This window comes from Meleagris gallopavo, chromosome 3 (genome assembly GCF_000146605.3).
Source record: "Meleagris gallopavo isolate NT-WF06-2002-E0010 breed Aviagen turkey brand Nicholas breeding stock chromosome 3, Turkey_5.1, whole genome shotgun sequence".
NCBI lineage: Eukaryota > Metazoa > Chordata > Aves > Galliformes > Phasianidae > Meleagris > Meleagris gallopavo.
In genome coordinates this window covers 7,373,176-7,398,461 of record NC_015013.2, presented here as the reverse complement: position 1 = coordinate 7,398,461, position 25,286 = coordinate 7,373,176, and the positions used below count along the sequence as shown (strand labels likewise).

Below are 25,286 nucleotides of genomic sequence, written 5' to 3'. Positions count from 1 at the left end.
TTTTTTAAGTGTTAAAGTTTCCTTTGCCTCTTGTTATTTGGGTGTTCTTTTAAATCACAATTAATCAATCTAAAATGAGATGTATTTTAGCCTCATTAAAATTCTTAATTTATTCCAATCTGTTAGCATCTTATTCAGATAATAGAATACATATTAGTATACGTGGTATCTGTATTTGCGCCCAGACCAGCAAAAACAAAGCAAAACCTTTAGAGAAATACATTTTTGATTGTGAAAATATCAGGCAAAAGCCATTAGATTTTCATTCCAGCTTGAAAGACCAAGGAGGGCTGAGGTGTGGTTATTAAGTGTTTGTGAGAAATTCATAATGATGAAGGACACGCACAGACTGAATTTGTTCCAGTCCTGGTACTGGGCAATGGTCTGACACTCTCTGCTAAGTTTTAGAGCGTGACCGTATGTATGATTATGGGAAATGAACAGAAGCAAGTAGTTTTGGCAATCAGACTGCAAATTATTTCAAGCCTATCTGAAGGCTCTGATTAACTACTAGGTGGCAATGAATATGATTTTCTTTAATACGTCTAGAACACAAATTGGTATTAGGGAATGCGCTCTGGGGCAGGACAGATACCCGGAGGGGGTCTCGCTAGGAACTTGACTCAGCTCAGCATTTAAGAACATGCTAATTTCTCACTTAAGCAACTGGGATTCTAATTATGATCGTTATTACAGCTTCAAAAAGGAGAGAAGCTCCTGAAAGAACTTAAAACCTCATTGAGAAAGGATGCAATTTTATGTCATTTTCTTCCCTAATAGCAGCATATTTACATAATGTAGAACTTAAACACGTATCAAATAACACTAAAGAAAAAGCCAGGTCTTGTCATTCCACTGCAGACTTTCCTGTTACAAGACAGTGAATGTACAGTTATCATTCAGCATGGAAGAAACACGTAACTGGTAAACTTCTTTTTCACAGATATTACACTAAAGTTGCTGGGTAGGTCTGAGAGTATATTTTAAACTTCCACAATTTTGTCCCAGCAATGTTTATACACATCTCCTAATGACAGTAGAGAACAAAAGCAGCATTCAGCAGTTTTCTCCCTGAGCTGCACATAAAATTGTCCGTGTCCTCAGGATTCACTCCCCTCTCAAATAACAACAAAAAAATCCCTACCCAATACTCACAGCCATTCTTACTGTTTACTGGTCTCTCCTTAGCGGCAGGTATATTATGGTGTTTATATATACATATTTTTAACATAGTACTTATAATTTGTGAACTGAAACTAAAAGACTACACATATATTTCCTATTATTTATGAGCAATTATCTTTCCAGAATGGAGATCTTATATAGATCTACCTATATATTCCCCAAATTATTCCAATTGCATTGCAAAGCACTGTTCCTCCAAGAAGACTCTTGTACTGGATGTATGAGATTTTAATTCCAACCAACTATATTTCTATCAGCAAAACCACACGTGGCCAGAGAAAAATGCTTTGTGTTGGCTTCTGTTCTGCACAAAACATACACTCTCTAGCCAAAAAAGCAGACTATAAAAAGGTCAGCAAGTGAGATCCCTGCTGTCATCTGCGGAGCAACTTTTCCCAACAGCCCCGGTGTTCTGGCTGGGCTGTTAAAAGCATACACAGCCCAGTGGCTGGGTCAGCCAAATGTTTCTCGGAAACTACCTGCTGCAGTGCAGTGTGATCACAGCTAAGTAGCAAGGAGGACTCTGCAACCCTTCAGTAAGCAAGCTATAAGCCTGTTTCATGGTTCAGAATCAAACCTCTGCAGCAAGGCCTAGCAAGGCCTGTCTGTAGCATCCCAGTTACTGGTCCCTGGAGCAGCGGAAAGGGATTAGGGACAGCCACTTTTCACCACCCTCCATGCTCCAGCGGGGGTCCTTCATCTCAGTGCCGACAGCTGAAAAGCTAGGCCTTCCCCCAGCTTCATTCCAGGCTGCGGACATGAACTTTTGCCGTTTCCTGGGGAGGTTGTGGAGACTTGTTACCATATGATCAAACGTGTCAGAGACGTTTCCTCTCCTGCAGACAAATGTGGAGCACCACTGCTGATGTATGCCATACTTCTTCACATTTGGCTTTCACTCACCAGATCCCCAGAAACAGGCCTGTCCCTTCCAAATGCGAGTTTCTTCTTAACACCCCCAACAGTCAGTATAAGCAATTCAATTTACAAAAGCTAGCAAATGAAGGCACTCTCTCACATAGGTTTCTGCAGTAACTCCTGTTTTATGCATATTTGCTCCACAAGCTTCCACCTCAATGCCATCAAGCAACTCCTGATCCAGATTTGTGTGAAGATGGCCAGTTTTGATGGTGGACCAGCAAAGGGGAACACACACACACACACACACACTTCAAAACATGGGTCCCTGTGAAGGAATGTATGCATCTTAATAACCTGATATTTCTCCATGAAAACCTCTAGAAGCATAAAACCAATTATTTCGGGTATGGTTTCATGTTACACTTAATCCAATCTAAGTGTGAAACTGCCAAAAGAGGAGGCCAGGCCCTCCGATAGGGTTCCATCAGATCAGGCCTCACGGGCTGCAGTGCTCTGAGCCGGCAGAGAAGGTAATGGAGGAACAGAAGGGACAGAAGGGCTCAGACTTTTTGCATATGATAAGGACATAACAAAAACGGCGTGGTTTCACTCTTCACTTGTTAAGACATCAGAGTCTGCTGGAATGGCCTACTTAGCATACACCGGGAAACAGGAGACAGATTGGCACAAGCAGAAAAAAGAATAACAACAACCATGTTTCCTTCCTCAAAATAAATTGCTCTCCCTGTCCTCATCTAAAGGGTATATGCTATATAAGGCTTGCAAATATTCAAACAGAGCAGCTATGCAAGAAGGAAAATGATGTGGGAAAAGCTCAATACCACATCTAAACACCATGCAAACACCATCCAAACAGCCAGAAATATCCAGACTATTTAAAAATAAATAGTAATTCACCTTCTCCCAACAGAAAGTTGTTTTCCTTCTACTATTTTTGACAGACCTTAAACACCTACTACGACATGAAATTCAAAAAATCTTCTGTCTGAGAAAGTCTCCACTTCCCTTTGGTGTGCTTCTCTACATAACCTATTATTTAGGACTGAGACTGCAAATTACAGCTCGAGATTAAAGCTGCACAGCAAAAACATCCCCAAAATACAAACTCAGGCTAGGCTAAAAATCATCTCTCTCCAATGTGAAATACACTTTTTGAAGTTTTTCTACGCTGAATTTATTTTTGTTGAACGATTTAAGCAAAAGATGTTATTTATAATCCAAACATTACAGTTTGCATTAGCTAAAAATACTTCAGAAACATCTTTTAAAATAGAAACTCCCAGCACCATTTCTTCAGCACGCAGGCGTATTTAGTAAGAAAACACCAACTGTAGAAAGGCAGGCTTTTCTTTGCAAAGTACAGGTTGGTAATGCCAGTCTGTTAATATATTTACCAAATATTAATACTCTAGATAGCGTGCATACTGTGCTAGCTACAAAACATATTAAGTTATCATGTAGTAAATGTACAACTAAATCTGTACAAAAATCTTCCACTGTCTTCAGTTTATTACCCTGTAACTCCTAAGTGAAAGCAAAGCATAGGGACTGTAAAACATACAGAGTGAAGAACTGTATGGCAACACGTACATTTCAACTATTAACACATGTACTTACATCGCTCTATTTAAGATAAATTTAGGGGTTGAGAAGTACTTTGCATACCTAGGCATCTCAACTGGCAAGAGACTGCAAAACAAACTTTATCTTTTTCAAATATTCTCCAATCTCTCTCTAGTAACGCGCAGATTTTCATAAAACTTCCTGCCTGTGATATGCTGCAATGTTTGCTTGCTGTTTCATCTCATAACCTTTAGCTTATTCTTTGAACTTCGTTTTTATCTTCATTGTCACCTGATGTTTACGTCCTTTTTTCTTTTTCAGGACACCACTAGAGTTACATTTCCAAACACTAAAGGAATGGTACCTTGAGTGTCACCATTTCAAGATTAATTCACATTTCCCTTTTCGATGCAGATATGTTTTCCACTTTTTGACCTGCTAAGGAGCAGCCTGCAAGCTAACACTAAGGACTCTGCGCCTCCTTCTGAAAGCAGAATCAGCATTTGGTTACTTTTGGTTGCTTCTGCTGCTTCTCTGCAGAGCAATTGCAAGGCAAATATTTGTACATATGTAATTTTGTTACATTAAAGTGGCTACTACAAACAAGTGGCAACAGGCTTGTACGAGTTTCCACCAAATGCTGTCAGAGTTCAGGATCACTGTCTGACCTGAGAATGGACATTGAGGAAACGCATCTTATTGCAATAGATCCTGCAATTACATGCAGACAGCTTGGGCTCTTTATTATTCCTTTGTGAGGCTTCGCAGTTCCCAGTTCTGCTGACCTACCAAAGCATTTTTCTGTATATTTTACTTATTTCCAACAATTTGGATCCTGTTTTGAGTTCACCGTCTTCTGCTTTCGTCATAATAAACATAAACTACGCATACACTTTAACAGCTCTGCGCATCGTGACAGTCAACCATGCAAACTGTGCCTGCATGCAAAGATTCTTTTGTGCATACAACTTTGTTTAATAAGGTAAACAAATATGGAAGTGTGATCTTTTAAGATATGTTCAGCTCCCATTAAAAATAAGTCAATTTAAGCTTTAATAGCCAGATGTCCACCGCACATCAAATGATTTTCAAGTGTTTAATTTCCAGCTTCACAAAAATCAACCTAGTGGTAGACACTTCAAGGCAAGCCCAAGGTGAGCATAAAAAACTAGGTGCTGGAGGCACCATTCTTACTGGACAATGGAGAAATTTTGACCTATTCTGACCACGTGCCAGAAGGAAGCACGGCCAAATTACATTTTGCCCTTCCATTCCCAAGGACAACCCTAAGAGATTCACCACAAACAGCTTCTGAGAAAATCTTCATGAGAACAGGACTCCAGAATTCAAACCAAGTTGTGGAAAGCAACACTGCAAAAAAAAAACCAGATTAAGTATAAAAACAACAACAACAAATTGCACACAGACTACAAGATCTTCTTGGCTCTCCCTGAAGCATACTTGAGACCAATGCTCATCTCTAACAAAGCAGTGTTTCTACCTGCATACATTCTCTCAACTGTGCCCTGGTTTATGACTCCAGGCAAAGCTCTGTGAATACACAACATTACACCAGGAGGAGAAAGCTGGAAAACAAAGAAGGGCTTTGAAATGCATTCCTTCTCCCACATTCCTCTAACTTCTTGGGTTGTATTTTCTGCCCATATCAATGGTATCTATTGTGCTTCCAATACCATATCTTGCTCAGCAAGATATCTTTCTAGCAATGGAAATGGAGATTATGCCTTTTTCTCTTTCTCCATCTATTTGCACTAAGAAGGAATTAGGAGCTAAAACAATTGTTTGCTCCTGTCGACATAACTGCAGGTAACCCATGTAAAGCATAAAGACACTGCCTACCTACTTCAAAATGACTTCCAAGACCACACTATCCAAGACACAACTGAGACCTGTCTAACCAGATAAGAGACAATATAATCCTTAATCCAATTGTTGGGTTAGAAGAACCTGGGTTAATTTTTTAGGAATGTAAAAAAAGTTCAGTATACTTGAACACAAAACTTTTTTCAGAAATGACTTTTATTGAGCCCTTTGCTCACTCAATCTTCTTAACTTTTTCTGGTCTAATTCTTTTTTTTTTTAATTTGAGCCTAAATTAATACCACGATTCTAAGACAGCCTTAAAATCTCAAGACAACAAGTCATCATAAAATCTGAAGATCACCTCCACTCAGTCCTTCACTATGGAGCTTTACAGAGCATGTTCCACAGACAACACTTCTTGCTCTAAAACTTTAGCCATATTGAATAAATACACATTTTCTTCTGGTGACTTTCCATATTTTTTTTCCCCCAAATGGGAAACAATTGGTGTCTGAGAATCTCCTCTCCTTCAAGTAACAAAAAGGTGCTTGGGAATGACATTTAATGACTGATAATCGAACTAACCCATTTGCTCAATGACTAGATCAAATTACAGCTGACAACTTAAATGTATGTTAAATATTCTCAAATAATCATTAATTCTGGAATTATATATTTTTCCCAGCCATGCTCATTGAGCACAAGAAGATATTTGCAGTCTCCAAAACTGCCTCACTTCATTTGGTTTAGCAGGAATACTTATTTACAGTAAGTGAAATAGCTGGCTGCTAAACACTGAAGATAGCCCTGGGCAAAGAGGGAGGTATTAGAAGTTTCTGGAAACTGTTAACCACTATGTTAACAGAGACGGAACTGACACGCTGCAGCTCTGGATTCAGGCAGTTCAGGTATTTAGGAGGTCCAGATAACCTTTCGAGGGATGAATCACACTGGATATTAAATTCACAAGGGTTTTTTCCTGAGATATCCACGGTGGCCAGGAATTTTTGATGGCACCATGACATAACAGTACAATTTCCAGAGTGAATTTGAGTTCCCTCTGTAGACCCTCAGGGCACATGGAAGCAAAAAGGAGCAAGAAGCAACCCAAAAATGGGAGACCACAGTTAGTCAAGCTTGCAGTCCTTTTCCAGGAGCCCAGGCCTCCTCTCACCCTACTGACACAACTGTTTGCAGCTGGGCCCTGATGTGAGAACCATCCATGGTTATCATAAGCAATCTGAGCAATCTGAATTGCTGCAACACACTACACAAGGTTACAAGCTCTCACCATGCTCAAGTTAAAATGGCACTCTGAGTTACTGAGGCGTAATTTCAGTCCATGTGATTATGAAACCACACATCTACCTTCAAGCACGTCAATGATGAGATGTTCCAGCCCAACTTCCAGCAGTTGGAGAAAGGCTGAGTCTCACCTAGATTGGACAAGAATGTTTTCTTCTCCATATGGGCATGTGGTGAACTGTATATGGCAATAGATGGCAGAAGAGATCCTTGTGAACACCAGAGACAGGTGGTGCCACCCTTCCTTTGTCCTGCAGTGGTTCTTAAAATTTCCTGTTTTGCAGTAGCTTCATTACTGCTCTAAGAATACAAGCGCAGACATTTTAGCCTTTGATTGTGCTATGGGTTGTAATTCAAGCTGTGATTACACTGCAACCACATTGCTAGTTGCATAAAACCACTCAGGTTAAGCCTTCAAATTCACCAGTTCACGTGGGAACCTAACAAAGCTGCAGGCATCATATTGGTCCTGCAATGGTCCTCACCCAAAGTCCAGGTTGCTACTGCTACAACCAAAAGCATTCATTTGAGCCAGTTCAGATATGCTTGCACAAGTTACAAGTGTGAAAGATCATCTTCACAGATAAGAGACAAGAAACAGCAACATACTACAGCAGTTCATTTTGACAAGGGCTGTGCACTGGATACATCTCCCTTCTTGTTGTTCTTCAGGCACTGAAACCCACATTAAATGCTTGGCAAATGGAGACTTGAGTTACTGGATGAGACACTCAGGAAAAGGGGATTTTTCTGATAGCATGATCCAAAATTCCTTCTAAGCTTGAGCCAAACCCACCTCTGCAGTACCAGCCAAGTTGTGCAGTGAGGATACTGCCAACAAGTGACTTGAGCTTAGGTCTGCCTTTCTGTGCCACACTGCTGCTCAAAGAGCATCACCACATGCCACAAAATGAAAATGCAAAACCAGAGCAGCAGAAACAAATAAAAGAACTTGTTCGTGTTATTTTGCATTTTAATAATCATTAGCAGATGTCTGACTGGTTATGTTCTGACAATCTTTTCTGACAAGACCACAGAAATATATATATATTAACATTAAGCACTGCCCCATGTCCTGGAGGCATACAAAGTGAACTCCAAAGCAATAAAATACCTTCCACTCTGAGAGGATTTGATTTGCACTTCCCTTGCAAGGCCTCCACCTACTGGCAAAGAACTTGCAATGTCCTGCTGTTTGGGCTCATTGCAGGTGGAAGAGAAAAGCAATAACTTTATTTTTCTCATATATTCAGTAAAACCAGCGTGGAGAAGCCTAGAGGCATTAAATGCCCCTTTCACTTCACCTGCTCTGCAATGCCATCCTTTCCTCTGTGTGGTTCTTGGGTAACTGAGGTCCCTGTTACATGTAATCCACCACAGATAAAATTTCTGAAGTAATTTCCCACCAGAAAGGCTCACTGTGGAAAAGATTCTTCGGAATGTTAAAATGTGCCTAGTTTTCTAAAACTTCAGCCCTTACCCTCTTCACTTGCACATAATCAAAGTTATTTTTATCACACAGAAGGTACCTTGCATCCTCACTACTCTCCTAGTAGCATTTTCGGTGTTCTGAGACATCTGATGGAGGCTGGCAAAATATGTTTCCTTCCCAGTTTCTAACCAGGAGACACTAAACAAAACTGGAATGGTTCAAAATGACGGTGCTTCTTGCTTCGTTACTTACGCAAGGCCATTCTGTACTTATCTGAAAACCAAATTCCTGACAAACTCAGTGCAATCCTTTGTTCCACACTCCTCTTCAAAATGGTTGCACATTTGGACTGAATGGTGAATGATACACCAAGTAATACCAAATGTATCAGCAGCTCCCTCTCTAGTAATCTGATCAAGCACTAAAAAATTAAGAGTGCAAGATTAAAGCCACGCAACTGAACAACAACCAAAAAAATCTCTTTTCACTTTGAGCAGCCTTCTGTCTGCAAACGTGCCTTAAAAAAGAAAGAAAAGAAGTTACTTGACAGATCATTTCATTCTTGTTTTCCAATCCTCAGAAAAATACGCCGTACTTCAACCATTGCAATCTTTCACCTTTTACCCTAAGAGTAACTTCTGCTAGCCAGAAAGACAGAGATTACTTCTGGCAGAGATGTCAGAAGTAACAGTGTATGGATCATTTTAGCCATCATCTGAATGGCTGAAAAACTTCCTGTTCAATTAAGTCCTCCATTAATCCCTACCATTTGAATACAATTTTCCGTCTGCTGGCAGGAAGTGATAAAAGTCACACGGTCAGTAGGTTGCAGGCATTTTAACCTCTCGCAGAGATTGCTGCTTGCAATCTACCCATACCTGAAACCAGATATCCCCACTTCCCATGGGGCTGCCCTCCCAAAGGATCCACAGCAGCATCTGGCTATTATTACGGACTCGGTGTTTGTGTGCAAAACCGCAGCATTTAGAAAAAGCTAAAGATGTGAGATACCCTATACCTGCCTCACAGACTTCGCTCTGATAAGCAGCAAAGTGATCACTTCTGCATAAAACACCCATCAATCATGTCTTGCCAACAAAGATAACTAAATAGAAACACACAAATGAACTGATGAAAACAAAAATATCAGTGTAGCCCGTGAAGTTAAATCTATACTATCCCAATGTTTTTGAGGGGTAAAAAAAAGAAACTTTAGCCAAGTACTATCTGCTTGTTGATCACTACTCTTTTCCTACATCATTGTCTTTTTTTCATTAGGGTTTTCTTGGAAACAAACTGCCATCCTCCCCAGGCTTCCTCCCCAGGAGTCAAACAGCCCATTCTTGTAAGTCAATCAGGCAGATGCAGTCAATTGTCACAGTAACTCTCTTCATGCCTTCTTTCAAGCCACACCACATCCTGCTACCAGTCAAATTTGCCTGAAAAGAAAAGGGGCCACGCACCCTGCACCTCTTCTTTGAGGCATGCTAAATCCGATGAGAGGGGGCTGGCTAGACTGCCAGAGCATGCTGTCTTTCTCTTCCTCCTAAAAGTCAGATAAAGTGGTTGGGAACTAATGATATGGATGGAAACTATGGTAACAATTTCTGTGCCACACAATCTATAGCCTTCCCCGCACATTTTCTTTCTCTACCTGCCGTAAGAAGTACTCAAGACTTTCTTGATTCTTGCAGTATGACCTGCCTCAGGAAACTCTAGGAAAAAGATGATAAATGCATACTGAACCTATTTTGGTACCAGGTGACTACAGAAAAAGCACACACACCCCATTTGTGCATGCAAAGCACTGGTTTGTCAGGGAATGGTTTGTCAGGGAATGGACAAAAAGAGAATTCCTCTGAGCAAAGGTTAGATTTATCAAATGCTTCATCTTCCCTAAAAACCCTCCTTACTTTTACGCTTAGGATATGGCAGCATCTCAGCAGCTGGATACCTGAAATTTGATGGCACAAAAAAAAGAAATTAATCTTGCTGCTGACAAATGTGGAAACCCACATTCCTCCGAGTCCTGTATCCTGTCATGAAGGATAAGAACACAGCTGGGAAGAGGGAGAAGGCAGCAGGACCACACTCTTCCAGAGCAGCAACTGCCCAGCTGCACATTCCTACTCTAAAGGAGGGGCTTAACTTAGTTTAAATTGGTTTCAGCAAGGGCTGCTGATGAAAAAATATATGGTATATGCTCTTTGCATCATCTCCAGCCACACGTTCCTGTTTGTGCAAGCACTAGAGCTTCTGAGACCCAATAATCAGCTGGCTGAGGAAGGCAATCTAGCTGAAAATTAATTTATAGGTTGATTTTTTTTTCTTTGCCGGGTTGGGTTTCATAACCACAGAAGTGCCGGTGTTGGCACAGAAAAGTGGTGAGAACTCATGGGAGGAAGAACAGGACTGCTTTTTCCAGTAGCAGCTTGCATTAAGATCACCTTAAGCTGACTGAGAAACACATTAGTTACTGAACTGTAAAATCTGAGCAGAAAATGTGCCTGGCAGCAATGCCAGTGCTGTCCCCTTTCCTGTCAGCCCTCCTGCCATGGCAACCTTGTCTTCATGAAGATTTTGAAGCAAGGAAGTCATTCTCATTTTTACAGGATAACTTTTAAGCTTTTTTTTCTGAAGTAATGGCAAGGTCTGATTTACTGCAAGTGTGCCCCCATAAGAAGATCACCATTCTTTCCTACACTGTCTGTTGTAAGCTCAGCTTATGAATGTGAAAATAGGAGAGGACACGTGAGGACGGCATCCCAGATACTACATACAAGCACTGATGGTGGCAAGCACAGTTGAGCTGCACAAAAGCCGAATAACTGCCAATCTAGATAGCTAAAATGGCCTGTCCAGCAACAGCCAGTGTGCTGGTTTCACGTAGGGTTTCTTTGGAAATGTTCCTGACATGAAGTTGCCCCAGCCTGGCCTGCTGCCTATCACTTGTTTCTGACCAGTGCTCCCTTCCACACTCAGACAGCTGATGGCAAGAGTAAATGGCTGACGTAACATTGGAAAAGGCTCCAAGAAAAGACCACCAGTGATTTCTAGGAACATGCGTGCAACCTTAGGGCCACGCTCAGTAAGTGCCCCCATCAGAACTGATGAACTGGTATAAATAGTTAATTTCATACTTAGAAAGGAGTTCATCTTCAGCCATTTTGACCTGCTAGTGGGCAACATGAGTTGCTCTGTGACAGGCAGTGAGATGCCTTCCTCTTAGCACACTGCATTACAAACTCAAACTGTTCACAAATACTTCAGCTGTACGTGCATACACTCATACTTCTACCTGCTCCACACCCAACAACTTGTCTCAAGTGTGAACTGCTGTGTTGAGTCTCAAACACGAACAATTAGCCCTTGTTCACACCTTGCTCCTCACTGTGTCCCAGCACTTTTATACATTACGTTTTATTACATTAGCAACCTCTTTGTAAGTAACAGATAACATATCTAATCTCAAACATCCTTCCCAGATCTGTACTTTTCAAACAGTCTCTTTGCAGGACAGATGTTTCCTTTTGTCCACGGTTCCAACTGGTCATACCCATCTTTCAGACCACACTGAATCTACAGCTGCATCAGCAATGGCCTGGCGGTGACATCTGCACAAAGCTGTGATGTGCTGCTCCAGCTCTTGGGTTCCTCACCTCACCAAGCACAGTCTTGTATGCTCATAAAGGTCCCAAACCCTTTGGTGTTGCCACATGCCTATCCTACTCTACCCACACACTGCTTTAAACAGGGAAGCACCATGCTGAACCAAGAGCAGAACAGCTTTAACATCTGGTCAATGATTTACTGCAAGTCCTTGGGCAAATCACATTTCTGTCTCTTTTCCCCAACAGATCTTAGAGATTAGCCAAAGGAGGGCAGGCAGAAGGATTAAAATCCTATGGAAAATTGTTGTAGGGGTTTGGTAAGGGCACGCTGCTGTGTTTAAATCAGATCACGATTCAGACCTGCTTTACCACACGACTGTGCAGTAAGTTGTGCCGGTGTGCTCCCACGCAGGAGCAGGGAGAAATTGCCAATTACTTCAGCTGGGACCGCCACGGAACGCTGGATGAACTCTCAGCATCAGTTCATTTAGATCTAAAAACCTATGCATCTGTAAGGCAACTGGTGAAAATGTCATCCAAAAAAATGCTGAGGAGTAGAAAAAAAACAAAATTGGAAAGAACACTTGAGCAGTGAAAGAAAGCAAGCAATAAGGCCAGGAGCAATTAAAGAAAACAATGCTAGGGAGTGCAAAGAGCCGTCAGTACATTCAGGAAAGCAGAAGTTACCTAAAAATGAAATGGAAACCCTGCAAGGGCCAAAAGATTGAGAGTGGCAGAGAGAACTACAACACGGCTGACAGCAGGTCTGACCAGAAAAAAAAATGCAGAAACCTTTTCCATAACCAGTCAGCTGCTGAGAAGAACCTGACCTAAGGTAAACACGTACGTAGAGTATTTCATAAAACTCCTGATTTCTGTATTTTGAATTATATTACTTTATGGGTTCAGAAACTGGGGATACCATTCCAAGTAACAACAAATGCAACCACAATAGATTGTATAAATGACTGCCTTTAACATTAAGGAAATCTGAATAGCTTGAAGGTGAGAATTAAGTCAACAAAGTCAACAAATAAAATAAATGCATCTTTTATCACTCCATTACCAAGGGAAGAAAATGCCAAAAGGCAGAACAAGAGATGCTTCTCCTGAGGCCTCACTGGCAACACAAGATTGCCCCAATTTAATTAAATAAGTTTTGTTAAATCAGTTCTAATCCACGTGGACTGTTATGGGTTAAGAGTAGGTTAAATCACTGCCTTGTTGACAGATAAATCAAAAAGACAGCCTGTCCAAACAGCCCCTTGCTCTGGTTTAATTTCATTAATTTAAAGGCTATGGCTGAAGTTAAATTCACAAAACCCATCTAGAAAATTTCAGTGAAGCACCACGATTAAGGCACAAATGATTTGGGATCAGTAAATCCAAAATCACTTCTAAAACAACTCCACAATCCAGCTCATTTACTCCATGACCTACTGGGTTCTGTGATGCTTTTCTACCACAGACTGAGCCCAGATTTTATTTTATTTTATATTTTTTTATTTTATTTTTATTTTATTATTTTTTTAAATTTATTTTATTACACTCTAATTTTGCAAAACGTCCAAATTCTGTACTTCGGAAAAGGCATTGGCTCCAATTTCATATTCTGAACCTATCAGGAAAATTTTAAAAACAAACCAGATCGAGACATCTCTGGCCTCAAGCAGGTATGAGTTTTGCCAATCATGCTAATACACAAATCTTGTGCTTTTACAGAGGCTCCTCCCACCCACGAGGGACTTCTCACAGCAAGACATTTTTAAAAGCATTCCAGCTATTCAGTGCATCAGTGTTATATAAATCTACAAGATGAGGAGCTACATTAGGAGTAATTGGGTCACCATGAGTATCACTCCTCACAGTCACTATGTGACCCCAGCCCGCACAAGACAACTAATTTGCCCCACAACACTTAAGCTGAGTGAAATTCAACTATATACTGAAGTTCTACCTTAATCAGAGTTTCAAACATGCACATACATGCACACACACACACACACACATTTATAATCTGCAGTAAAAAGGATCAGAGACAAAGATCGGAAAAACAAATAGCCAAATTTTAGATTTGCAGCTCATACTATCATGAGATGACTAACCATCATAGTTAAGTGCACTTTGCACAAACAAAATCTCAAACTTTACACTCTCCCACAATGACTAAGGGACCCATCCTACCAAACAAGGGAACCAGACATCACAGTTCCAGCAAAGCTTGGCTCTGTGGGAACTTCAGGTTTAAGACCCCTTCCAGCTCTAGTTCCTTAAAGCAAGTTTTCTAAAACAGACTGAAAGGGGTGGACTGTCCTCACTCTCATGTGTAGATGCAAAGAAAAGCAGCTGCTGCTGCTCACATCCTCACCCAGCATCAGGAGTGTCAAATTAAAGACCGGTCATTTATTATTTTATTATTTCTGACTAGCTGGCTTTAGTTTTACCCAACAGTTTCTTTAGAAGGATTTAGCAGCCAACTATTACATGCAAACATTTCCCTAAAAACAGGAGGTTTGAAAGCAAAAACCAATAGGGGAAGAAAAAAAAGTGAATTATGTCTTCTTTACGATAAGCCAAGAGAAGCAGAGAAAGAGATCTGCAGTGCCAATCCCCACCACAGCAGCCACGAGGTTCTCTGGGTTGTAGGCAAAAAGCAACAAGCCAGAGTAGTTCTTACTCCACATCCTCTTCTCAGCTGACAGCAAGGAACTAGTAATATTTCTTGGCAATGTTTTCATGCTCTCCATTCTTGCAGTGAACAAAATTCATGCAAAAGGTACCATACTTGATCAGCTATAGGCCAGAACAATCTCCCTGATCAAGAGAGTTGGAAAATGAGGCACGTCAAAAGCCAGAGTTTGCCATTATTTAAATGAATCACATCAGCACTACAATAAAACAAAGTGCTACTCTCTCTTTCCCTAACTTGTCATGTTTCTAGACAAGAAACAGAACGAAACGGTAGCTTAATTTATAGCATCTCAGAAATGACCCGCAGGGGAAAAAAAAAAAACAAACAAAGAAACATCAGTCTACAAACACTGCTCAGGTAACAAGATAAATAGGAAAATAGAACTATTCCGCCTCACAACACAGTAAGGCAACAACAGTTACAAGAAAAATGTGGGCTAAACCCAAGTTGCCTGGTGCTGAGAGCAACTGTCAGTACTGTGGGCATGATGTCTCAACACAGAAGTGGGCATAACAAAGCAATCTGCTTGGGAAGCACAGGACTTCACAGCCTGAAGAAAGGAGAGCCACTTCTGCAGTGGGCACTGAGGTGCTAACAAAAAAATGGAAAACTTTATGGAGGGGGGAAAAAAAAGCCTTCAAAACCTGCAACTTTCACTATGGGAAATTGAGCGATTCTGCTGCTGCCTGGTGCAGAAAGGCTCTGGGATGCCATCAGTCAGGGACTGGTTTATGCAGATGTCAGTAAGCAGTTTGTTTTCATCAGTAACACAATATGCCTGGAGCATCACCAGTTTTCTTATGTTCACCGTTTACTATAAAACACAACTGTCTTCTTTCTGACTAGCTGGCTTTTCTCAAGGTTCTTTGTCTTTATTTTTTCTCCCCAGTCTAATAAGCACATTTACAAATAATACGAATAACGCAGGCTAAGGAGAAAATAAAGCTCATGCTGTGGGAAAATGGTTGCGTGAGACTGGAAAATCTAAAGCAACAATTAATGTATTATAATATGTTTCACATATCATTAGGTAAAGCTGAGCTCTGTAAGATGCCCAGCTTGATGATGCTCCCCTCTGTAACAGGGAGATGAGCCCCAGACAGATTCAGTGATGCGCTGCACTGCATTATATAATAATGTTTTCCAAAGGAACAGGCAGAGAGCACTTTCTGCTATGCGTGGGGAGCTTATGAGCTGTTGCTGTGCACTCAGCAGCATCTTCTACAAGGACTGCATAACTTGTGGGTGTGTTAAAGGAAAAGAAACGACAGTCAGGTTAACCAATATGTTTCGAAAGGTAGGCAGTGCCTCACTGCAGAAGCTAATTAAAATTCCTGTGAATCCAAAGTGGCACCCATTCATAGTTAAGAAACTCACTTATTCACCTCAGATACGAGCCATGCCCGCCTACCACGCTGACAGAGAGCAGCTGTGCACAACATGCCCTTGTTACACCAGCACAATGCCACTAATTTCTGTGTACGCGTACACTGGCGAGAAGAACACAAAAAGCCATCCCAGCCCATCAAAGAATCCCAAGTGGCTGCCAGCTGACAAGGTGTGCTGCTGAGGCTGAGTACTGACAGTGCTCAGGGCTCCTTGCTCCGTGCTTCACCCACCTCAGCAATCCAGCTGAAATCTTTATAAATCCTCCCTGTGATATTCAATCTGGAAAATAACAACCGTGACACAATGCTTTGGAGCTTTTCATTTCTACACTCATTAAAATAATTAAGGAACTGAGACTGACATTATTTTTTTTTTGTGGAGTTTTCCACATCCTCGTTAAAAGGTTCTGTGGCCGACATGACTCAGAAATTCAGAGCTCATTATACAGAGCCACCTAAATTAGTATTCTGTTCATGGGCTTAATAGGTATTTAAACAACGTAAGAGACAGGTTTTGTTTTGTTCTTATTTAATTTATATAATAAACTGTATTCAAATGCTCAGAAACTCTCAATTGTCTGTGAAGTAGAGCAGGCTGAATGAGTCCAGTGCAAACAGTTCTAGGATCCTTTGTTGCCAGTAAGGCAAATGAAATGAGTGGGTTTCTTCCTCCATCTCCGGGTCCTTCGTAATTAAGGACAGCAGCTCACCTATCAGGAAATGCCATAAACGTTTGTTTTCATTAAGGCTCCTACTGGAAAACCACATAGATTCTGTTCTGTAGATTCTGAATAAAACCTAGCAGAAAAACATTTCAGTAGAAAAGGTTGGGATGATCCAAAGAAACAGCAGTCATAAACAAACATGGAAGCAAACAAAGCAGACAAGTCAACAATCAGTTCACACATCCTGGACTGTCTAATAACTCCAAAAAGCACAGGGAGTAACATAAACAGAAAATTAATTTAATTTAAGGACTAAATAGCTCGGTGCTCTCCATATGAAATTACAGCAAAAGTTAACCCTCAGAAGAAATTCATTCAGAACACCAGAACGTTCTTCATATCATGTTAGCAACAGGAGTCTGAGTGGAAAACATAAACCATGAAAAGAGACCCTGATGTCCTTATTACTGAGAGAAAAGAATCAAAAAGGCAAAAGAAGGTTTTCTTTTTCCCACATTTTCTTTGGGATCATGAATAATGCTGCCTTTAACAAGTGCCCTTCAAATTCTGCCTTCGTGATATCTAAAGCATGTGATATAACATTAGGATCACATAGAATGGCTTAAGTTGGAAAAGACCTTAAATATCATTCAGCTACAACCCTCCTGCTGTGGACAGGGTTGTCACCCACCAGATCAGGCTGGCCAGGGCCCCATTCAACCTGGCCTTGAATGCCTCCAAGGATGGGGCAGCACAGCTTCTCTGGGCAGCGTATACCAGTACCTCACCACTCTCTGAGTAAAGAATTTCTTCCTAACATCCATCCTGAATCTCCTCTCCTTTAGTTTAAAAATATCTCCCCTTACCCCCTTACTATTAAACAATGCAAAAAAATCAGTCTCTCTCCTTCTTATAAGCTCCCTTCAAGTAATGGAAGCCCATACTGAGGTCTCCCCGATGCCTTCTCTTCTGCAAGCTAAACAAGTCCAACTGCCCCAACATTTGTTCATAGGAGAGGTGTTCAAGCCCTCTCATTACCTTCATGGCCCTCCTCTGGACCCATCCCATTTCTATGTCATTCTTGTGCTGGGCGCCAGGCTTGGACACTGTAATCCAGATGGGGCCTCACAAGGGCAAAGTAGAGGGGGACAAATCACCTCCCTCTCCCTTCTTCCACCTCTCTTTTGATGCAGATCCATAGTCAGCCTTCCGGGCTGCAAGAGCATACTGCTGGCTCATGTCCATCAGGAGTCCCAAGTCCTTCCCCTCAGAGCTGATCCCAGTGAGTTCTCCCTGTCTGTACTCATATCTGGGATTACCCAACATCTTGCTCTTGGCCTTGTTGAATTTCATTATGTTCTCATGTGCCTAATTTTCAAACTTGTCCAGGTCTCTGGACAGCATCCTTTACTTCTATTGTGTCAACTGCATCTCTCAACTTGGTGTCATCACCAAACTCAATTCTACCATCTACGACACTGAAAAAGATGCTGAAGATTGACAGTCCCAAAACGGATCCCTGGGTGACAGTACTCATGACCGACCTGCACCTGGACACAGAGTTATTGACAAACAACCCTCTGGCTATGGCCATCCAAAGAATTCTTTATCCACCTAATAGTCTGGCCTTCAAATCCATACCCCTCCGATTAAGAGTTAAGGATATGGTGCAGAACCATGTTGAAGGCCTTCCACAAGTCCAGGTGATGACATTAGTTGCCCTTCTCTAGTCCACTGATGCTGTCATTCCATCATAGGCCACCAGACTGGGCAGGTGCAATATGGTGAAAGTGTGCTGACTGTCTCAGATCATCTCTTCATCTTACATGTGCCTTAACATATCCTCCCAGGGGATCTGCTCCACGATATTCCCAGGCACAGATGTGAAGTTCAATGGCTTGTAGTTCCCCAGATATTCCTTTCTCCCTTTCTTGAAAATAAGAAAGTCACCAGAGATTTCACTTGACAGCCGAGACATTTCAAATATGATGGAGAGTGACTTGGCAACCAGACCAGCCAGTTCCTTCAGGACCCTATAATACTGAAAGGGGGGAGGGGACACATCTCTAAACAGACATTACCTTTGCACTACTATTTACTAGTAGGAAAAAGCAATTTTTCTTCTGGGAATCACGTTGCTAAAAAGCCTCCCATAATTTCCCACCCCCAAAAAAGCACCTGACACAACAGGTATTCTGATCTGTAATAGAAAATAAAGAGATTACTGAAGGCATCCATGTCCTCCATGGATGGGAGGAAGTTTTTGTTGGATTGCTTTTCAAGTCAGGAACTTCAAATTCTAAAAGAAATATGGCTGAGCAGTTGAAGAGTCTTGTAAAAATAAGCACGCTTCAAGGACAAGAGAGATCAGAACAAGTTGAAAGTATCTGGGTCTGGAAATCTGCTCAGATAGTGAAATGTTGTTGCATGTCTTCATGTCAAATCCTACTTAAATCCAAAGAGCCTTTCAAAATTGCTATACGAAGATGCGGTATAAGAAGATTAAATTTCCTCTTCCTTTTAGAAGAAAGAGTAACAAGAACTTCCAATAAATTCCCTTTTATCTTGCCTTTTTGATGTTAAAAATTAGAAATAATGATGTGATAGAGCTGCAATTCTAAAATCATCAGAGTGCAGTCTCAGGAAAAGGCACAAGAGGAATCTTTCTCTTCCAGAATTGAGAAAACATACAGCAACAAGCCCAAACTCTATCTATATCACTAAGCCCAGCTCAGAAATTTCCTTCCTTCATGGCAAGCAGGGCGAATACTTCAGCAGTAACCTGTCAGTGTTTTTAGAAACTGAGAAATTAGCATACAGCTGCATTCCCAGTCAGGCAGAGCTTTGAACGTCATGTAAAAACCCAACGGAGAAGCAAATCAATCTGAAGGCTTGAGCCAAAGACAGCACATAACGCCAAAGAATGAGAGACACAAACCACAACAACTAGAGCAGTTAAATTTCCTGAGACTGAACAGTTAAAAAGCAAAAGAGGATGAGATACACTGCTCAAAAAGATGCAACTATGAAGATAAAAAAAAGTGATGATGATAATTTGGAATAAATTCCGTTTTGGCAAGTTTCTGTGCCTGAAATTGAGAAATACAATGAGATTTAGGAAACTCAAGGTACACTCTTGTTACTTATTTTAAAAAGCTGTTTGCATTGAACAATCGTGTAACACCAAATAAAAATGGAAAAATTATTCAATTTTTACTATAAATGTTGTGTACCTCTGTACTCTACTAAATGCACGTAAGCTTCAGAGGAAATGCTGCAACATAGACCTTCACAACCAACGCATGGCTCTGAATTAACAGTCCAGCAGGTAAAGACGACATCTTTCTCTGCAACTAAAATAGTCAAGTATCCAACAATGACTGCCAGCAACCTGTTCAATAATTCTTGGATGCAGCCCTGGGCAAATTCTTGTCATTTAAAAAATGTTTGAATGAATATCAGCCAATAAGGCACTCTCAAAATCCTCCTTTAGGGAGAGAATTTTTACTTCAGTAATATATATCTCAATTAATTTTATATCACAACATGGAAGTAGAAACATAAATACATAAAGCAGAACAGACACTTTTTATATATAAAGAAAACAAAAGGAAATAAATAATACACTTTAATTCTGCATTTCTCTTTGAAATAATAAAGAAATACTACTCCAACCTCAAAACCTTCAAGGATACACTAATTAAATTTGAAGGTGGAAAAGAGGTACAAAGGTTAAGTGGCATGCAAGAGAGACTGCTGACTGCTGTATGGCAAGATTTTGAACATACATCTTCCCTACACTGCACCTAGGCTAATAGGAAATACTGTGGATTTATTGCACAAAGGACAGTAAACATTTGAATTCTTTCAGTAGTTGGGTCCTGTGACTTTAGGCATAATGGCAAAAACAGCCTTTCAGTCCATGTGTTCTTTTTCTGAATTATTCCAGTCAATTCCCCTGATAAGAATAGAGTGGCCTTTCCTCAAGTGCTGTCTCCTCTGTTTTTCCATTTTTCATCTGATTCACCTTTTAAGTTTATTTTGCAGTCCATGTGGAAACTGGAAGCAATTGAACACTCTTAACCTGGTTTTGCATGTGGCAGTGTAGAAAGAGTAAACTTGACAACAGGATTTCTAGCTAACAGGAATGAAATAATACTGAAATAAAAAAGCAAACCTCAGTTGCATGGTAACATTTGTCTACCTATGGCTTAATACTTACAATCTAATTTTCAGATAATGAGAGAACTTCATAAAGCTAGAGACATAAAAGTGAGGTTCTCGGAAATTTTGCCACATCTCATTTGCCTCGTTTTTCTTTTATGAATTGTTCTGGTAGGAGGAATTAGATTTCAAGAAAAATCAATAGTGGTCTATTTTTTCCAGCTTAAGACAAACATATGAAGTCCAAGCTCAGTGAGATATTACAAGGAATAGGCCAGCTTGATTTCAGGCTTCTGACTGAAGAGCCAGAGTTTTTGTAAGAATTCTCAATCACAGTTAGAAAACTTATGATTTTCAATGTGCAGGTGTAAAGACGACACTAAAAATAGAAGTCATCAAGGAAGTCCCAGCTGCTCATTTTCACAGCAAACTAGACGAATGCAAAAGAAAAACATTAGACTCCTTTCTAAAAAAAGAGTTGATTAAAATTTTAGAGTAATTTATTTTTAAACACACATTTTGCTTGACAACTTGCAGGACAAATTGTCACGTGGCCAAAAAAAATCTAAGGCATGAGAAACAGCACAGAAGCACAGGGTTTCAGAGTCTCTTCCTCTTACCTTACCATGTAAAGAGAGGCAAGAGCAATGACTACGTTACCCAAAGAGGGTCCTGATCTGACTGGGCCAGGTGACAGAGCCACCACAAAGCAGCACAGAGAAACACAGAGTACCCTTGTCACGTATTCCCTGGCTGTGTAGTGGGCTGCCACGCCACAATTTCATCCCAGTGATCTCAAGAGGAGACAAAGTGATTTTCACTAACTGGCCAGCAATCCAAGGCAGGTATTCATGCAGCTGTAGAACAGAGGGAATTCTCAGTAGGCTCTGGACTGTGGAACACCACAGATGACTGAGCTCGGTGGACCAAAGGAAAAGAGCACAACGCTACGATTTGTGGTCCCCCAGGGCAAGGCCTCTAGAGTGAAAGAGGGAAAACCTCTGAAGACGCAGCTGTGCAAAGAAACCAGCCTTTGTCAGAACAGCAGCGCAGCTCCACCAGCCCTGGATGGTCCCTTGGACAGGTAGCTGTGGCCCTTCGTGGCCGGAGAACACATTAGAAGTGTCTATTTAAGTCATCTACCAAACCATCACATCCACATTTCTCTGTTAAAGCTGGAATATATAAAGCTGTATATCGAAATTACGATGAAGTGCAAAGAAAAGCCTCTCAGACTTAAAAGGCTAATGAGGTGTTGTCTCAGTTTTCATTTCTTCATCGGGGAAATTTTAACTTGCACCAGAATATGTTTATATTGAATGCTAAAAAGTGCCATTTAAAATAAATAAACTCTAAAGCCTATCCTAGACACTCAGCATACATACCCACACAGACATTAGCAGTTAATTCATTTTACAGACATATGACTCCAATGACCAACTATTCAACTGTGAAAACACATCAAATCAGATAATAGTTTCAGGAATCACCCCTTTAACTAGGGATCTCCTCACTCCTACCCCAATATTTTATTCATATAAACAAGTATCTACAGAATTTCATAAAAGTGAAGGCATTAGAAGCAGATGAGACATTGCTAAAGAGGAGACATGAGAAAGGAGATCTGTACAAACTTCACTTCGTTGAAAAGATAAATAACAGCTGCAGGAGCTCAAGGAAAGCAGGAAGATAAGAGAGAAGAAGAGTGGACGGCCATCTCCATAGTAACTACCATGAAGAAACTCTGGGGAGAACTTGTCTGAAATCTGAAAGAAGCAAGCTACTAGTGGAAATGGACTACAACACAAGTGGGAAAAAAAAGTTGCAAGCAATTTGCCACATGGCCAACGATCCCTTAAGCTTTAGTTTATTTAACCAGAGCCAAAAAGAAACACTAAGAAAAGCAAGGAAGGAAAGCATAAAATCATAACACAATGATAATATGGCTATTACTGTACAAAGTATGTAACAATAAGCATGCCACTAAAACGGTGAAAACATAAGTGTTCAAGTTAAGAATAGAAATAAACAAAACCCAGCTTCCATTAGAAGATTCTGTGTTATCGGATGCAGCCAGCAATGGAGGAAAAGAAAGGAAAAGTGCTATTCGAGTGCAAATATGCCAAATATATATAAAATGCCCAACACGAGAGACCTGGGAAGATTCAAAAGAAGTCATCTGCAGTAAAAAAAACAAAACTATGCTTTTGAAATTCAGTTCAGAGCTAGAAAACCCGTACACTCCTAAGCTATGCACTGTTAACAAGGACTGCTCACAACTGCCCCATGCCTCTCCCACTGAGACAGACCATTCCCTACTTTGGATAAAACCTGTTTTGATCTAACACAAAACAATATAAGCACACACACTACAGTCATTCTTGGCGAATCAGCAGGAAGCCATGCTCACATTGTCATCTCCAAGGAACATGTCAAGAACATATTCCCACCACTCGCTGTGCAGGATCCAGATGAGCACTTTGATTGCAGAGCACATACAGTAAAAGGAGCCCAATCCAGGTTGGCTTTTATCTCAGCATACATATCCAAAACTTGGTTAGAATAACAGTGAAAATGGCATTGTGTATAAACTGCCTATAGTACATCTCTAAGCAACACTTGTCTAAATCTTCACATAGCTGGTGCTCTCAAGCATCAGTTCAATTAGTTTTGGTGAAAATGCAAGCTTGGTCTTAATGTGCTTAGCAGCAAGATCTTCAGAGATCCTGTTTGGAGAATGAAGAACTGATACCAACGAAACCTACTAACTAAATCACATTCAGTCTACCAGGAAGGAAAAAATAAATCTAAAAGTAACTTGTGGCAAGTCAGCTTTGTTTTCCAAACACTGGGCTGAATTAGAAGATTAGGAGCCCTCTATTACTGCGTAGTATAAAACATCAACAATCTTCAGATTGTACTTCTCTTCCCATATCTTTTGCTTCGTAATCCTTCCAAAGACCACTATTATTGTTATTAAGCGTCATCTAAGCAAAACTACTTCCTGACAAGTATGACTGCATTTTACATGCTTATTTCAGAAACAGGTTTCAGCTTTTCCATTCTTGGCCATCTATCCTCACTACAATTATTTTTATCTGTTGACATCTTTTTAAGCTCCGGTTTTAATTTTATGCAGGAAACTGTATCTGTTCCATTTAATTCTGAAAACTCATCCATACTTGAAGGTGCTGAATGTTTTGTCTTTAATTAATCTCTTCTTTTTGAGGAGAATAAGACCACTGCAAAAGCAAGCGTGGTTAATTCTAGGTATCAAAATTTTAAAACAGACTCTCATTCATTAAAATAACCTAAAAGAAAACAAACAAACAAGGCATTGTGGTGCATTCAAAATGCAATTCAATGCCTTTTTTCCCTCCTGTCTTTGATTTTAAATTCATTTTGGGGAATTATGGATGAAGGTACAAGTGGAAAGACACTCATCTGTCTTACTCATGACTGTGTTTGGTTTTTTTTCCCCTTCAAGCTGCAGGGCCAGAAATAACCAAAGTACAGCACCTAGGCCATCTCTGCTGAGGTTATGAAATTCCTAGAAATGTCCATCGCAAGTAACATTTCTTCTGATATAGCATGGAGCCTTGGGAAGAGAAAGCACTCATGGACTGCTCAAACATAGTCCTCGATATAAAATGATTCTAGTATCAGCTTGTCTTTCTGAAATGTCATGTAACTAGATTGGCCACAAATGACTTACTGTCCGGACAGGAGAGGAACAAAAAGGTAATTTTCAGAGAGGTGCGAAGTCAACAAGGTTCTGAAAAGGATCAAACCAGAGAGATGCCTCCTCTGCCCCTAGTGATGGCAGGCTAAGCACTGGGCTGGCAGCAGCTGAACTGTAGCCTCAAGGTAAGAGAAGGCCAAACAACAGCACAGATGCACATGGAAAAACGACAGAAGAAAGCAGACACAACAAAGAGTTGATGTTACCCCAAAACACTGGCTTAAGTACACTACTGACATGCATCCAAAAACCTCTTTGACACTGATAGAAATTTGCTGGTAAGAAGTGTATTTCAGTGCAGGTTCAGCTAGTTCCTACACTGGTTTAGAGAAACCTCTCCCCAGTATTCAAGCAATCATCATCTGGCCTGTCATGCTCAGGGGGTCAGACACATGAATAGAAACCAACAATGATAAGTTATCAAGCAGCTGAAAGAGCATTAGTCAGAGATGGGACCACAGAACCAGCTGTACCTGCTTGGTCTGGCTCTGGAAACTCCCTTGGAAACCACCTGGGAGAAGGCAGGGAATTGGAGCTGGAGCCCAAGATCACAATGTCCTCCTCCTGCAACCCTGGCTCCTGAAGAGAGGGTGGCAGGTGAGGACAAGTGAGTTTGCTTAATGTTTCTCTGCTGCTATAAATCATACCCACACAATTACTAAATCACTACTAGGACAAGTTGTTTACAGAGCTGTCTACCCACAAAGTTAAAGTGTTCCCAAATTCTTGCACCTTGTTATATCTTTGGCTGTCAGAGAGAAGAAGCCACATCAACAACTTCTGCTTGTTTCTTATGAAAATACTGAACGAACATTAATCACCTGATTTTTTTT

At 40.7% G+C, this 25,286-nt stretch overlaps 1 protein-coding gene across 1 annotated transcript in view; it reads right to left on the bottom strand.

Annotated features, from left to right (window-relative positions):
- The window catches only part of JARID2 (jumonji and AT-rich interaction domain containing 2), a 117,376-nt gene that overhangs the window by 60,303 nt on the left and 31,787 nt on the right, over positions 1-25,286 (bottom strand).